This window comes from Heterodontus francisci, chromosome 2, assembly GCF_036365525.1.
Source record: "Heterodontus francisci isolate sHetFra1 chromosome 2, sHetFra1.hap1, whole genome shotgun sequence".
Lineage (NCBI taxonomy): Eukaryota > Metazoa > Chordata > Chondrichthyes > Heterodontiformes > Heterodontidae > Heterodontus > Heterodontus francisci.
Window position 1 is genome coordinate 38,591,454 of NC_090372.1, and position 14,759 is coordinate 38,606,212.

The following is a 14,759-nucleotide window of genomic DNA, read 5'->3' on the forward strand; positions in this document are numbered from 1 at the left end:
AAGACGGAAGCTGGATTGGAGGGATTGAAACACTGGCTACGAATTTCTATGGAGAATGTCCTGATTGCCCACCAGCAGGTGACCAGCAGAACTCCTAGAGAAAGGGCATAAATGGCATTTATGACAGTAATGTAACTTCATCATCATATGCCAATTTTTGAAAAATGTTATACTAGTCTTATAGCAAAACTACCAGCCCAAGAAACACCTTTGTCACTTTGAAGGAGCTCAGGGTGTTATGCTGTGGCATGACAGGCCCTAGCCAAATGCTTCCAAAACCTTTGCTTTTTCAGGTTGCTTCTGCTGTTGCAAATGGAGTCACTGAAGATGCCTACAATCCATGGGAGTTCTCAAGGATTTTTCTTTGTTTGGGGGTGGGGGGTTGGTGGAGGTGGTGGGGTTGAAACATCGTACTCTGGTTGTAACCAGAATCCTGAACTGGTGATTCCATCTGTATAAGTTACATTTTAAATAATTAAAAATGTTTTGTGGATGCACAAAGTACTTTCCCATACCACCAGACCATGTCAATATTGAAACAATGAAAAATAGGAACAAACGTGCACTGTACCAGTGTCAGCCAGGAATCGAGCATCTTTTCCCTATTTTGCATGGCACCACCATTGTATTTTCACAGGGCAAGCCAGCATGAACTCGATGGACACAAAATGGGAGCAAGCTCCACTAATTTGCATATTGATAGAAACAGTCACCTTAGGTTCAAAGTTATTTTGATTATTATTCTATCTGGTTCTGGGACTCCCCCAGTGCTGTGTGCATGATATTATTACAACATTGTGAGCTTAGCTCTTGCCAATTAACTTATGATTATACTTTTCAGTTAGTCTGATTTTAGTAATCATATTAGGGAGCAAACAATCCTCTATGCGTTAGAGATTGTGCACGCACTTAATGAATGGTTAATTGTTCGTAATTTGTGTCTGCGCCAATGGGCCATTTGTTCACTTTTACCTCATACTTTACCGCTATTATGAATTTCCAAATGTGCGTGATTGTTGTGTATGCGAAAACAGAGACTCGATGTTCACTTTGATTTTCACTGTTTCAGGTCTTGTTGAGAAACATTTAAACGGGTTGATTTGTGCGAAATTACCTAGCAGTTACTTCATGAGCACACTGCACTAATTATGCCAATAAAAGCTGGGATGTAAGCCAAAAACAAATGAACTGTGGGTTCACACGCACATGACAATTTGTCACCCACATGAGGAATTTTACAAGATGGTGCTAAAAGAGATGATGGAACCAACAGAAATCTAACAGGTAGTAGAGCAGAAGAGCTCTTAAGCGACTGATCAAAGACGAATAAAAACAGAAAGTGCTGGAAATACACAGCAGGTCAAGCAGCATCTGTGGAGATAGAAGCAGCATTAATGTTTCAGGTCAATGAAAGGTCACCAGCCTGAAACATTAATTCTGTTTTTCTCTCCACAGATGCTGCCTGACCGGCTAAACATTTTGCGCATTTTCTGTTTGAATTTCATATTTCCTGCATCCACAGTTTTTTAAAAAATCTTTGTATTAATCAAAGACGAACATCACACTGCACAGAACAGTATGGGCTCAGCACCATGAGTGATATTGCTGGACATGTTGAAGCAGAAGAGGACAAACTGGGAATCTGTAGCTCATGACCTTTCTGTTGCAAACGTCACTGCCCAATCAGGTAATTGGATTGCAGCTGGCCCTGTCAGCCTTTCCCTAACTTGAACTGTTCCACGAAAATCTGTTGATGCTTATTATTTGGCTGGTGAGAAAAAGAATCATGGCTGGAGCCCAACAAGGAACAACTCTGACTCCATAAGGAACTATGCAGCCAGTGACATTTACTGTCTTTCTCAGACTATTTCCCTATGGATCTGCTGCCTTTCCACTGCAGTGACTAATATGATTGATGACCTTGTATTACGTACAAATGGTTAGATGGAGTGACAGTCACGATAGTCCTGCCATTGCCTATTTTACTTATATGAGAGAGAAGAACTGTAATGAAAAACAGCCTAAGCCCGATCACCAGCTTTGACTGAATTGAAGAGGAGCTTCCTCCAAAGAGCAGAATGTCCTGACATGCAGCCAATTCATAGAGCCAAAGGGGAAAAAAATCCAATTGGATCCTAAGTTTAGCTCAGTGGGCGGGATTTCAAACTGTGGGTTGGAACCCCGACATCATGATGACTTCTGGATCCTGACCCTGCACTGACACGGAAATGTGCACATGTTGCAATTTTTAATCAGCAACAGCTTCATTGGCCTGGAGTCCCGTTCACCGCCCAATTAGCGATGGTGGACACGAGAAGGAGATGGGACTGAGGCAGCAGCGGGCACGATTTAAGGGCAGGCGGTAGCCATTGCTGAGGCTGCCCATCGTCCGAAAAATGGAAGCACAACCTGAGCAGGGGGCAATGGGCAGGGAGGGCCCCCGTGTCAGGGCAGTCGCCCGTTTTGCTGATGATTCGCTGGAGGTGCTGCGCAAGGCAGTGACTGCGTGCAGGAGCATACTCATCCCTGTCAGTGGCAACAGAAGGCCAGTGAGAGTCACCAAGAGGGCATGGCTGGAGGTGGCACATGAGGTCTGCAGCAGAGGAATGGTGAGGGGGAACTGGGTGCTATGCCAGAAACACTTCAATGATTTTCCTAGGTCTGACAAAGTGAGTCCCAAGAGAGACCCTGACAGCATGCCTCCCAGTCAGCAGTCACCACAGTACAAAAGAGAGGGGCATCCTGAGGGCGCATAGAGGTCTCCTCATCATGGGAGAGGGTGTGCTCAGGTGCCTTGTCAGATCCCTTGTGCCACTGGTCAGGAGGCTAGAGTGCAGACTACAATGTTGTTTGCAAATGAGAAGCTGCAAGTGGACAGGGAGGGAAGCACTGTCTTAACGGTACTGTTCTTCACCTTGCAGTCCAAAAGGAAGTTGAACGGTCGGGAGAATGAGAGGGAACACCTAGACATTGGGGTGCCACAGCTCGCAGTGCTGACACGATTCAAGGAGCAGACCCTTGATGTGGCCAGAATGTCCAGCCATAGGGACGCTGGGGACAGAGAAATGGGAATCCGCTGCAGACAAGGTAAAAAGATCTCAACATTTCTACGTTAATGGGATACATGGCAATGTTCCCCATGACATGAGCTGTCCTGCCCTTCCTTCCTCACCCCTGCTCCCCAGATGCCAGTGGTCTGCCTCTGCTTCGGCAGATGCTGCTCCTCATCGCTGGTTGGACCAAGCTCGGAGAAGCTTGATCCCATTTCCTCTCATGCCCTTCCTTCGTTGACATTAAACTGTGGCGTCTGCCTGAACATACCCCCGCAACCCCCCAACCCTCTCCCAATCTCGGCAACCTCTTCCCCACAACCATCACCCCCAAAAAAGCCCTTGTCAATAGTGCAAAGATATGCAGGATATTTTTTTATCACTCAGCACAACTGCTTGCCTGTGAATTGAAGGCCATCTCTCAGCCTTCCTCCTTCAATGCTGCCTCTTGCCTCTGTCGCCCTGTTCCAGATCACACGCCACTATGTTACTGCCTCCTCCTCCTTGTCGTGGGTTTTGGCACATCGAACTCACCCCATAGAACCAGAGTCCAAGTCTGGCCCTTAAACGAGCTGTCAGCAAGTTTGTTGATATGCTTAATTGGCCAATTACATGGAGCGGTCAGGTTGTCTCTTCCAGCTCCTGGCGTCACCATTCAAAATCTGAGCATGCCAGTTTCGCATCGGGTTTAAGCGACTGCCCGCTCCCGTTCCCACCCTCTCTGACAATCTGAAATCCCGCCCTGCCTCCAGTTTGTCCACCTCAGGAATATTAGTGCCAGGCAGCACTGAGCAAAGGAAAGTGATTGGTTGAGAGCGCAGCACTGCAACCAGTTCTACTGAACAAAATGAGAGCAACAAAATCACATGTAGGTTGCAATACAAAACACATCCTGCTGTATAATAATCACAACTCCCTAGCTAGTATTATGAATACTGGCAAAATTGAATTTTATGTACAAGCCAGTGTTTTAAAATACAGATATTGTAACGTTTGTTACAACACCAAGCCTATTGAACATTTCAGTATGTGTTCCTTTATTACACAGTTCTATTAAAATGAATCAATGTAAAATGGTGGGAACAAATTTCTCATAGAAATTGACCTGAATGGAAATAACATTCAGCCGTGACTGCTGATTTACTTCCACCTGTTTTACACGATCGCACTGTCAAAATCTACCCCACAGTCTGTTAGGACATGATGCAAATTGTCATACACTTGTACTCATGCAAGATAATCAGGGTTTCCTCGCATTGGGCTGGATTTGCAAAGGCCACTGAAAGTGAGAAGGGCTGCAAGTGCGATTTGAATATTGCGTTCTCAGAGATCAGCACTGGGACCCTCCACCTCTGGACCACAATGCTATTTTCAAAGGGCCACCGTGAGGGAGGGAACGGGTCGGGTGTAGGCCTTCAATTAAGTGCTTCTAAAGCTCATTAAAGAGCTCATTAAAAGGCTTGGCAGCAGCAGTGAACAATTTTTAATGGCTGAGAACAGGGAAGGTGCCATGTGGGGAATATGACAGGGTTGTGAAGACCTAAACAGTGTGGAAGGAAAGGAAGTCGATGGGAAGGGATGATTGAAATAAAGCAGAGACAGCCAATAAAGCTCAGCTGCTACAGATGTGCCTCAGTGTGGCGATTTTTCATTAGAGAGTAGCAGGAAACCAGAGAGGGAAGTGAGGCCACTGGCATCACTACGGCAGCTGGGGTTGGCAGAAGAAGGCCTGGTGAACATACAAAGCCCAGCTGAGGGAGTTCAGATGGGAACAGGTTACTCTGACATTGGGCAGAGCTGCCAAGATGAGCTACGGCAGAGGAGGCCAGAGGAGCACAGTGGGTGTCTGCAAAGGGAGGAAGGTGCTATCCTAGACATCAAGTCTACCTCCTAAGAGTCAGATAACTGCAAACGACTGAGTGCCAGTGCCATAGGAGTCTACGCCTATCCAAGCAGATGGTCTCAGTCCTGTGTGCTCTGATCCACAATGACCTGAGGCCTCATGGCCCCCATGGCAGTCCCATATCTGCAGCAATCAAGGTCTCCTTGCCCTGAACTTCTATGCAGCGAGGTCGTTCCAGACATCAGCTGTGGACCTAGCTGGCATCTCGCAGTCGGCAGCTCATCATGCCAGCAGGCAGGTCACGGATGTTAATCTGTTAATTGTGTATCAATTGTTTGATTATATGCAGGTGGAGGATGTTCATTGGTGTCTTACTTGAGCACTTATAAGCAGACATTTACTGAGACTGGTGGAGGGTTTGGGTGAAGAGCTACATATTTGTAATGTTACGACCGACTGCTCCTATCAAAGCCCCCTTTATGTAGTTGATATGTTTGCTATATTTGAATCTGCAGCTGCATGCAGCAATTTCCTTGCACATCTTAATGGGCTCCATCCTGCGCTCAAATTCACCTTTGAAATGGAGCAGTCAAATGAGCTCCCTTTCCTTGACGTACTAGTCAAGAAATCTGTTAAGGGGTTCTCTACCATGGTCTACCTCAAACCTACCTTCACTAGTCAATACACGCATTAGGATTCTTATAGTTCCACAGGTTATAAGATTAGCCTTATCGGCAACCTCGTAAATAGCGCCTGAGCCATTTGCTCATCATGCAAGCTTGATGCTGAAATAGGGTGAATCAAAGACATCCTGCGTGACAATGGCTACCCTGATCAGATCATTTCTCGCTGTCTATCGCGCAAACTTATGAACGGGCCTAAGGGCGTCATTTTCGGCCCTAAAAATTGCCCAGTCTACCTCAGATTACCCTGGAAGGGTAACGTATATCAAAATATTTGAGCAACAGGTAAAACTAGCTGTTTCACGCTGATACTATGCAGTAGCAATATGTGTGGTGTTCACCACTAACAGGATGCTGCTGTCAAGCCAAAAAGAAATCCTGTCTATCACACAGATGGGAATGTGATATCTGAATTTCAATGCCAGTGTGATGCTAAGTATGTAGGCCATATATCCCAAAGACTGGCAGATCATATCAAACAACATGTCCCTTCCTTTGTTACCAATGGGCAAGGTACAGACCAACCAGCCCGTGCTCACAAAACTTCAAACATAGTGTTCAACATTAAATGTGATTCTGCGATTGGACAACATTTGCTAAATAATCCGCAGTGTGCTAAGAATTATGCTGACAACCAATTTAAGATTGTCAGGAGGGCTCGCAGTGTGGCACATCTGTATATACTGGAAGCTACATATATTAATACACAGGGTCCTGTTCTTTGCAGACAGAAAGAACAAAATAAGTGACAGCCATTCGCTGGTTCATTCCTCAGGGCAATGTCTTGATCAATCAGAGTCACGCTGCCTGGGTTAAACTTCAAACAAAGCTTGGCAGTTAACTGTCAGTCACCATAAAATGGTACATTCTCCGTGGCAACACCTGTACCAATCAGACTTCACTTGCCAACCAATCAGCACTCTCTTCTCATGTAGTATAAGTTGTTGTTTTCCCTTACATTGGTTATTCTTGCATATTGTCCTGATGACTGAAAGATGAAAAGCTTCGACAACATGTCTCTATTTTCAGCAATTTGTATATAATATGGAATTTATTTTGAAATGTTGTTTGAGCATGTTAATCCAAGTATTATAAAAGAAAGAAGTGAATCTGTTAATCCGAAAATTGTGTATCAATTGTGTGATTATATGCAGGTGGAGGGTGTTCATTGTCGTCTTACTTGAGCACTGAGAAGCAGACACTTACTGAGACTGGTGGTGGGTTTAAGTGAAGCGCTACATGTTTACAATCCTTTTACTCTTTACAATAAATGTGAAACTGAGTAAAGATAGGAACCAGCATTATCTTTCCAAGTTTTCTGGAGTTTAACAACAGATGCCATTTTCAGGAGGGCTGACACAGATGGACCTGCGCAGGCAGAGAGGGGCTTCCATCGTTGGATTCCTCCAGGTACAGGACATCATCACTTGTGCTCATATGGCCATCAAGGCATCCAGCGACTGGCCAGTGAGATCAATCAACAGGGAGGGCTTCCACTCCCTCAACGTCCAGCTGGTCCATGACACGAGCTTCCTCCATGTGTGCACTTGCTTTCCTGGCAGCTGCTATGACTCCTTCATCTTCCATCAGTCCAGGCTGCCTTGGTGCTTCACTCCATCCACCAAAGTGCATGAATGGATCGAAGGGGACAAGGAAAATCCCTTGAAGAGATGGCTACTGAACCATGTACAGGAGCCCCAGAAAGAGGCACAGAGGCAAAACAACCAATGCCAATGTTTGGGGGTGGCACAGTGGCGCATTGGTTAGCACCACAGCCTCACAGCTCCAGCGACCTGGGTTTGGTTCTGGGTACTGCCTGTGCGGAGTTTGCAAGTTCTGCCTGTGACTGCGTGGGTTTCTGCCGGGTGCTCCAGTTTCCTCCCACAGCCAATGACTTGCAGGTTGATAGGTAAATTGGTGGTATGAGAATGGTGGGGATGTGTTAGGGAATATGGGATTAATGTAGGATTAGTATAAATGGGTGGTTGTTGGTTGGCACAGACTCGGTGGGCTGAAGGGCCTGTTACAGTGCTGTATCTCTCTATGACTCTATGAATGCCACCTGCTCACTAGGACAACCATTGAGCAGGCCATTGGGTGGCTGAAGATGTGATTCCAGTGCCTGGATCAGTTGGGTGGCACCCACTGATACCCTCCTGCAAGGATCTTGGTCATTGTGATAGTTTTCTGTGCTCTGCATAACATGACTCTCCAGAGAGAGCTTGACACTGAGGCCCCGGAAGGAGACGGATCATTGGAGAAGGAGCAGGGTATAAGAGAGGAGGAGGCTGAGAGGGATAACACTGAACAGAGAGGTGCCCTTACTGCATGAGGAGGTGACCTCCTCCTGCCACTCTGTGGGAAGAGGACCTCCCTCCTCTCCGTCATGGCCTGCAGCATTAGATCCAGGTGGACGTCGATGAAGCGAGGGTCTACGCTGCCCCTAGTGCTAGGCCTTCAGCTCCCTTGTGACATTGCGCTTCCCTCTGGTGCTGTGGATGACCGATCTCTCCCTCAGTACAACTAGCAGCACCAGTGATGGCTGCCCTGCGGTGTCTACATGAGCCCCACACTTGATCTGACCCACTTCCATTTTCAATCCCACTGGCTCTAAATTGACAGGAAACCCATCTCCATACCAGTTAAGGTCTTACCCATTTTAAAATCGCAATCTGCATCAGCTTCCCACAGGAGGCAGGTTTCTGACCCAAAACCAGACCCAGTTCTTGTTTCCCGCCTCCATAACGAAAATGCAGTCCATTATCTTTCTATTAGATAACCTTGTTCTAGAGGTTCATTGTCCTTCGCTGTGCACTAACCATTCTCTGTTACAAATAAATGGCTTTCCTTTACTGCAGAGTCAGTCAGCATCTTATGTGATGCAGAGTCAAGGTGATTTGTATGAGACCAACTGCACCTGGATACTTAATCAAAACTTGGCAACTATTATTTTCAAGATATAATGTAACCTGAACACAGAAATATTTACCAGAACGAAATCTTGCAATAACTTCAACATAGTGCTGTCCTCCCTTTTCTAAATGTGCAAAGGTGCAACTACTCAACTATGTATGGTATGCATTTTGCCTTTGTTTTCCTTTATTAAGATGCGATCTACAAATATGAATTAGAGCCAAAGATTGCATAGGAATGTGATCCCAGCACTTCCCATGGGTGCCAACCTGCCAGCGATCTTTGCTGCTGTCTCCATGTGGGGTCAGTGGGAAGTCATTTCATTGCACAGGGCCTTTGGGCACTCACACCACTTGGCTGCCCATGTTCTCTAGACATGACAAATGAAGCATTAGTGGTCCCAGCCCTGATTAACGCACTATTATCCTAACCAGACTCAGTGCCAAAAAAATTAAGATCGTGTTTACCTCATTGTTGGTATCCATGGCACGATCCCAGCTAATAAAACCCTAAATTTACAACCTTGTAAAAGCATTCCTAAATATTAGTTGAGATTGTTTTACCCGAATGCTGTATTTTTCCCAATTCATAGGATTACGTAGGATATACGTCACAGAAACAGGCTATTTGGCCCGACCAGTCCATGCTTTTATGCTCAACTTGAGCCTCCTCCTATCTTTCCTCATTTAAATCTATCATTGTAACCCTCTATTCTCTTCTTCCTTGTCTAGCTTCCCCTTAAATGCATCTATACTGTTTGCTTCAACCAGTCCCTGTAGTAGCAAGCTCCACGTTCTCACCACTCTTTGGGGAAAGAAGTTTCTTCTGAATTGGATCCCTATTGGATTTGTTGATGACTATCTTTTATTGATGGTCTCTAGTTATGCTCTTCCCCACAAGTGGAAACCGTCCCTCTTTATTCACTCTATCAAAATCTTTAATAATTTTAAAGACCTCTATTAGGTCACCCCTCAGCTTTCTTTTTTCAAGAGAAAGGAGGCCCAGCCTGTCAATCCTTTCCTGATATGTAGACCCACACATTTCTGATATCATCCTTGAAAATCTTCTCTGCACTGTCTCCAGTGCCTCTATAGCCTTTATATACTATGGCGACCAGAACTGCAGGCAGTACCCGAAGTGTGGTCTAACCAAGGTTTGATAAAGGTTTAGTATAACTTCCCTACTTTTCATTTCTATTCCTCTGGAAAAAAAGCCTAGTGCTTGTTTTTTTTTTATGGCCTTGTTAACCTGTGGTGCGGTTTTAAGTGATTGATGTATTTGTACTCTGAGATCCCTTTGTTCCTGTACCCGACCTAGATTTGTATCTTCCAAGTAATAAATGACCTCCCTAGTCTTCCTACCAAAATGTACTACATCACAGGGGCGGCACAGTGGCGCAGTGGTTAGCACCGCAGCCTCACAGCTCCAGCAACCTGGGTTCGGTTCCAGTGACCTGGGCTCGGTTCTGGGTTCTGCCTGTGCGGAGTTTGCAAGTTCTCCCTGTGACCGCGTGGGTTTTCGTCGGGTGCTCCGGTTTCCTCCCACAGCCAAAGACTTGCAGGTTGATAAGTAAATTGGCCATTGTCAATTGCCCCTAGTGTAGGTAGGTAGTAGGAGAATTGAGGGAAGGTGGGGATGTGGTAGGGAATATGGGATTAATGTAGGATTAGTATAAATGGGTGGTTGTTGGTCAGCGCAGACTCGGTGGGCCGAAGGGCCTGTTTCAGTGCTGTATCTCTAAATAAATAAAATAAATAAACATTTATCTGTGTTGAACTTCACTTGCCAATTATTTACCCATTCTGCAAGTTTATTAATGTCCAGCTCGAGGCCCACACTTACCTGGAAGACCGGAAAGGCAGCAGACCTGGGAGGAATCGCAACCGGAGCGGGAGCTATAAATCTAGACTGAGGCTCAGGGCCTACACTTACCTGGGAGAGTGGAGAGGCAGGCTGTGACTGTGGCTGTGGCTGGAAGTTGGTGTGTGCTGGGTTGGAAGAGTGGGAAAAAAAACTAACAATGACATCATGGTAAAACAGTAAGCTGATTGGTTAGTGAGACAAACAAATTTTTCTGCAGCACCTGTGGAAGAGCCTGTCACTCTAGAATTGGCCTTTATAGCCACTCCAGGCGCTGCTCCACACACCACGGACCACCTCCAGGCGCTTACCCATTGTCTCTTGAGATAAGGAGGCCAAAGAAGAGAACTTCTCTTAGAGAGTGCCTGTAAATAGCCCTCAAATAGCTACCTTAAAAGTGGTAAGGTAAGTACTACTAAGGTTTTAGTTGATGTAATTTATTGGTAATTACTAATTAGAAAGTGCTATTTGGGCAGAGTGTGAAGCTGTGAGTTTGGGTGTGAGGGAGTTCAGTGACAAGGGAAAGGAGGTGCTCCTTTGTCTCTTTCTTTTCTTTTCTGCTTTTTCAGCCTCCACTATTTGGTTCTTACTTTGCAAGAGTGGAATAAGCTGATTGGTGAGTAACTGGTAAGTTATTCTACTTACTACACTGATTGCCCTAACAATAATTAGTTTGTAAAGCTAAGGTATGGCAGGGCAGCTCAGCCAAGTGGAATGTACCTCCTGTGGTATGTGGGAAGTTGGGGGCACACCATATGTCCTTGACAAACACATCTGCAGTAAGTGTCACCAGCTGCAGAAGCTTGAGCTCCGGGTTTTGGAACTCGTGCGGTGGCTGGAGTCACTGTGGTGCATCCGCGAGACATAGAACTACATGGATAGCATGTTTATGGAGGTGGTCACACCACAGGTTAAGAATGCGCAGGCAGAAAGGGAATATGTGACTGCCAGGCAGTCTCAGAGAACCAGATAGGTATTTCAGGAGTTTCCTGAGTCGATCTCGCTTGCGAACCGGTTTTCCATTTTGGATACTGGTGAGGGTGAGGGTTTCTCAGTGGAGGGCAGCAAGAGCTAAGTTCGTGGCACCACGGGTGGCTCAGCTGCACAGGAGGGAGGAAGAAGAGTGGAAGGGCAATATTGATAAGGGATTCATTAGTTAGAGGAACAGACAGGTGTTTCTGCTTCCGCAGACGTAACACAAAGATGGTATGTTGCCTCCCCGGTGTCAGGGTAAAGGATGTCTCACAGCGGTTGCAGAATATTCTTCTGGGAAGGGCAAACAGCCAGAGGTCATGGTCCACATTGGTACCAATGACATAGGTAGGAAAAGGGGTGAGGTCCTGAAAGCAGAGTTTAAGGAGTTAAGAAAGAAATTAAAAAGCAGGACCTCAAAAGCAGTAATCTCAGAATTACTCCCAGTGCCACGTGCCAGTGAGCATAGGAATAGGAGGATTAAGTGATTTAACACGTGGCTGAAGAATTGGTGCTGGAGGAAGGGCATAGTATTTCTGAGGCATTGGATCTGTTCTGGGGTAAGTGGGACCTGTACAAGATGGACGGGTTGCACGTTAGCAGGACCGGGACTAACATCCTCGCAGGGAGATTTGCTAGTACTGTTGGGGAGGGTTTAAACTAGATTGTTACAGGGTTGGGAACCTAAGAGGGAGCTCAGATTGAAGCTAAGCAAAACTGGTAACAGGAAGTAGAGAAGTAGTAAGCAAAATTGGAAGGCAGATGAGACAAAGGCAAACAGCAAATAAGATCGGAATGAGGAATAATGTTAAGACAAAGTTAAGCACTCTATCTGAATGCATGCAGCAGTCACAACAAGGTAGATGATTTGAAGACACAAATAGAGGTAAATGGGTATGATTTATTTGCTATTGCAGAGATGTGGTTACAGGATGACCAGGACTGGGAACTGAATATTTAGGGATATTGATCATTTAGGAGGGATAGGCAGAGGGGAAAAGAAGGTGGGATAGTGCTGTTAATAAGGGACAAGATCAATACATTAGTGAGAGAGGATCTCAGATCAAAGGAGCAAGATGTAGAATCAGTGGAGCTAAGAAACAGCAAGGGAAAGCAAACATTGGTGGGAATTATTTATAGGCCACCAAACTGTAGTTGTAACGTGGGCACAGTATAAATCAGGAAATTAGAGCTGCGTGTAACATGGGCAATACAGTAATAATGGGTGCCTTCAATTTACATATAGATTGGTAAACCTAATTAGCACTAATGCTGTGGAGGATGAATTCCTGGAGTGTGTGTGAGATGGGTTTCTGGAGCAGTATGTTGAAGAACCAACTAGGGATCAGGCTATTTTAGATTTAGCATTATGCAATGAGAAAGGGCTAATTAATAACCTTGCTATAAAGGAGCCATTAGAAAATAGTGACCACAATATGATAGCATTCTGCATTAAGTTTGAAAGAGATATAGTTCATGCTGAAACTAGGGTCTTAAATCTGAACAAAGGAAACTATGAAGGTATGAGTGGCAAGTTGGCTATGGTGGATTGGGAAAATACATGAAAAGATTTAATGGTAGACAGCAATGGCGAGCATTTAAAGACGTATTGCATGGTTTACAACAAATATACATTTCTCTAAGACACAAAAACCCAACAGGAAAGTTCAATCAACCATGGCTAACAAAAGAAGTTAAGGATTGCATTAGGTCAAAGGAGGTGGCTTATAAGGTCGCCAGAAAAAGTGGTAAGCCCGAGGATTAGGAGCAATTTACAGTCCAACAAAGGAGGACCAAGAAACTGATAAAGAAAGGGAAAAGAGATTATGAATGTAAGCTGGCTAGAAACATAAAGGCGGACTGTGAAAGCTTCTTTAGATATGTGAAAAGAAAATGATTAGCAAGGACGAATGTGGGTTCATTGCAGGTGGAGACAGGAGAGTTTGTGGTGTAGAATGAGGAAATGTCAGAGAGACTAATCAATTACTTTGTGTCCTCATCATGGAGGAAGACACAGAAAATCTCCCAGAAATACTAGGGAACCAAGGGACTTGTAAAAATGAGGAACTGAAAGTAATTAGTATCAGTAAAGAGATAATACTTGAAAAATTAATTGGATTGAAAGTTGATAAATCCCCTGGACCAGATGAGCTACATCCCAGGGTATTGAAGGAGGTGGCCATAGAGATAATGGATGCATCGGTGGTTATCTTTCAAAATTCTTTAGATTCTGGAAGGGTTTCTTCAGACTGGAAAGTAGCAAATGTAACCCCACTATTTAAGAAGGGAGCGAGAGAGACAACGGAGAACTATAGACCTGTTAGTTTGACATGAGTAGTATGGAAAATGTTAGAATCTATTATAAAGGATGAGATAACTGGACACTTGGAAAATAATGATATGATTGGGCAGAGTCAATGTGGATTTGTGAAAGGTGAATCATGTTTGACAAACCTGTTGGAGTTTTTTGAGGATGTTACTTGTAGCATAGATAAAGGAGAGCCACCGGATGTGGTGTATTTGGATTTTCAGAACGCTTTTGATAAGGTCCCATACAGGAGGTTAGTAAACACAATTAGAGCACATAGGATTGGAGATAATATACTGCAATGGATTGAGAATTGGTTAACAGACAGAAAGCAGAGAGTAGGAATAAATGTGTCATTCTCAGGAGGCAGGCTGTTACTCGTGGGGTACAGCAAGGATCAGTGCTTGGGGCCACAGCTGTTTACATAAATGATTTGGATATGGGAACCAATTGTAATATTTCCAAATTTGTGGATGACACAAAAAGTAGGAAGGAATGTAAGTTGTGAGGAGGAGGCAAGGAGGCTTCAAGGGGATTTGGACAGGCTAAGTGAATGGGCAAGAACATGGCAGATGGAATATAATGCGAATAAGTGTGAAGTGATCCATTTTGGTAGAAAAAAAAACAAAAAGGCGGTGTATTTCTTAAATGGTGAGAGGTTGGGAAGTGCTGATGTTCAAAGAGACCCGGGTGTCCTTGTTCATGAGTCACTGAAAGCTAGTATGCAGGTGCAGCAAGAAATTAGGAAGGCAAATGGTATATTGGCCTTCATTACAAGGGGATTTGAGTATAGGAGTAAAGATGTATATCTTCAATTGTATAAAGCCTTGGTGAGACCGCATCTGCAATATTGTGTACAGTTTTGGTCTCCTTATCTAAGGAAGGATATACTTGCCATAGAGGGAGTGCAACAGAGATTCATCAGACTAATCCCTGGGATGGTGGTATTGTCATATGAGGAGAGATTGCAGAAACTAGGCCTGTATTCTCTGGAGTTTCAAAGAATGGGAGTTGATCTCATTGAAACTTACAAAATTCTTCAGGATAGATGTGGATAGGATGTTTCCTCTGGCTAGTGAGTCTAGAACAAGTGGACAAAGTCACAGAATAAGGGGCAGGCCATTCAAGAC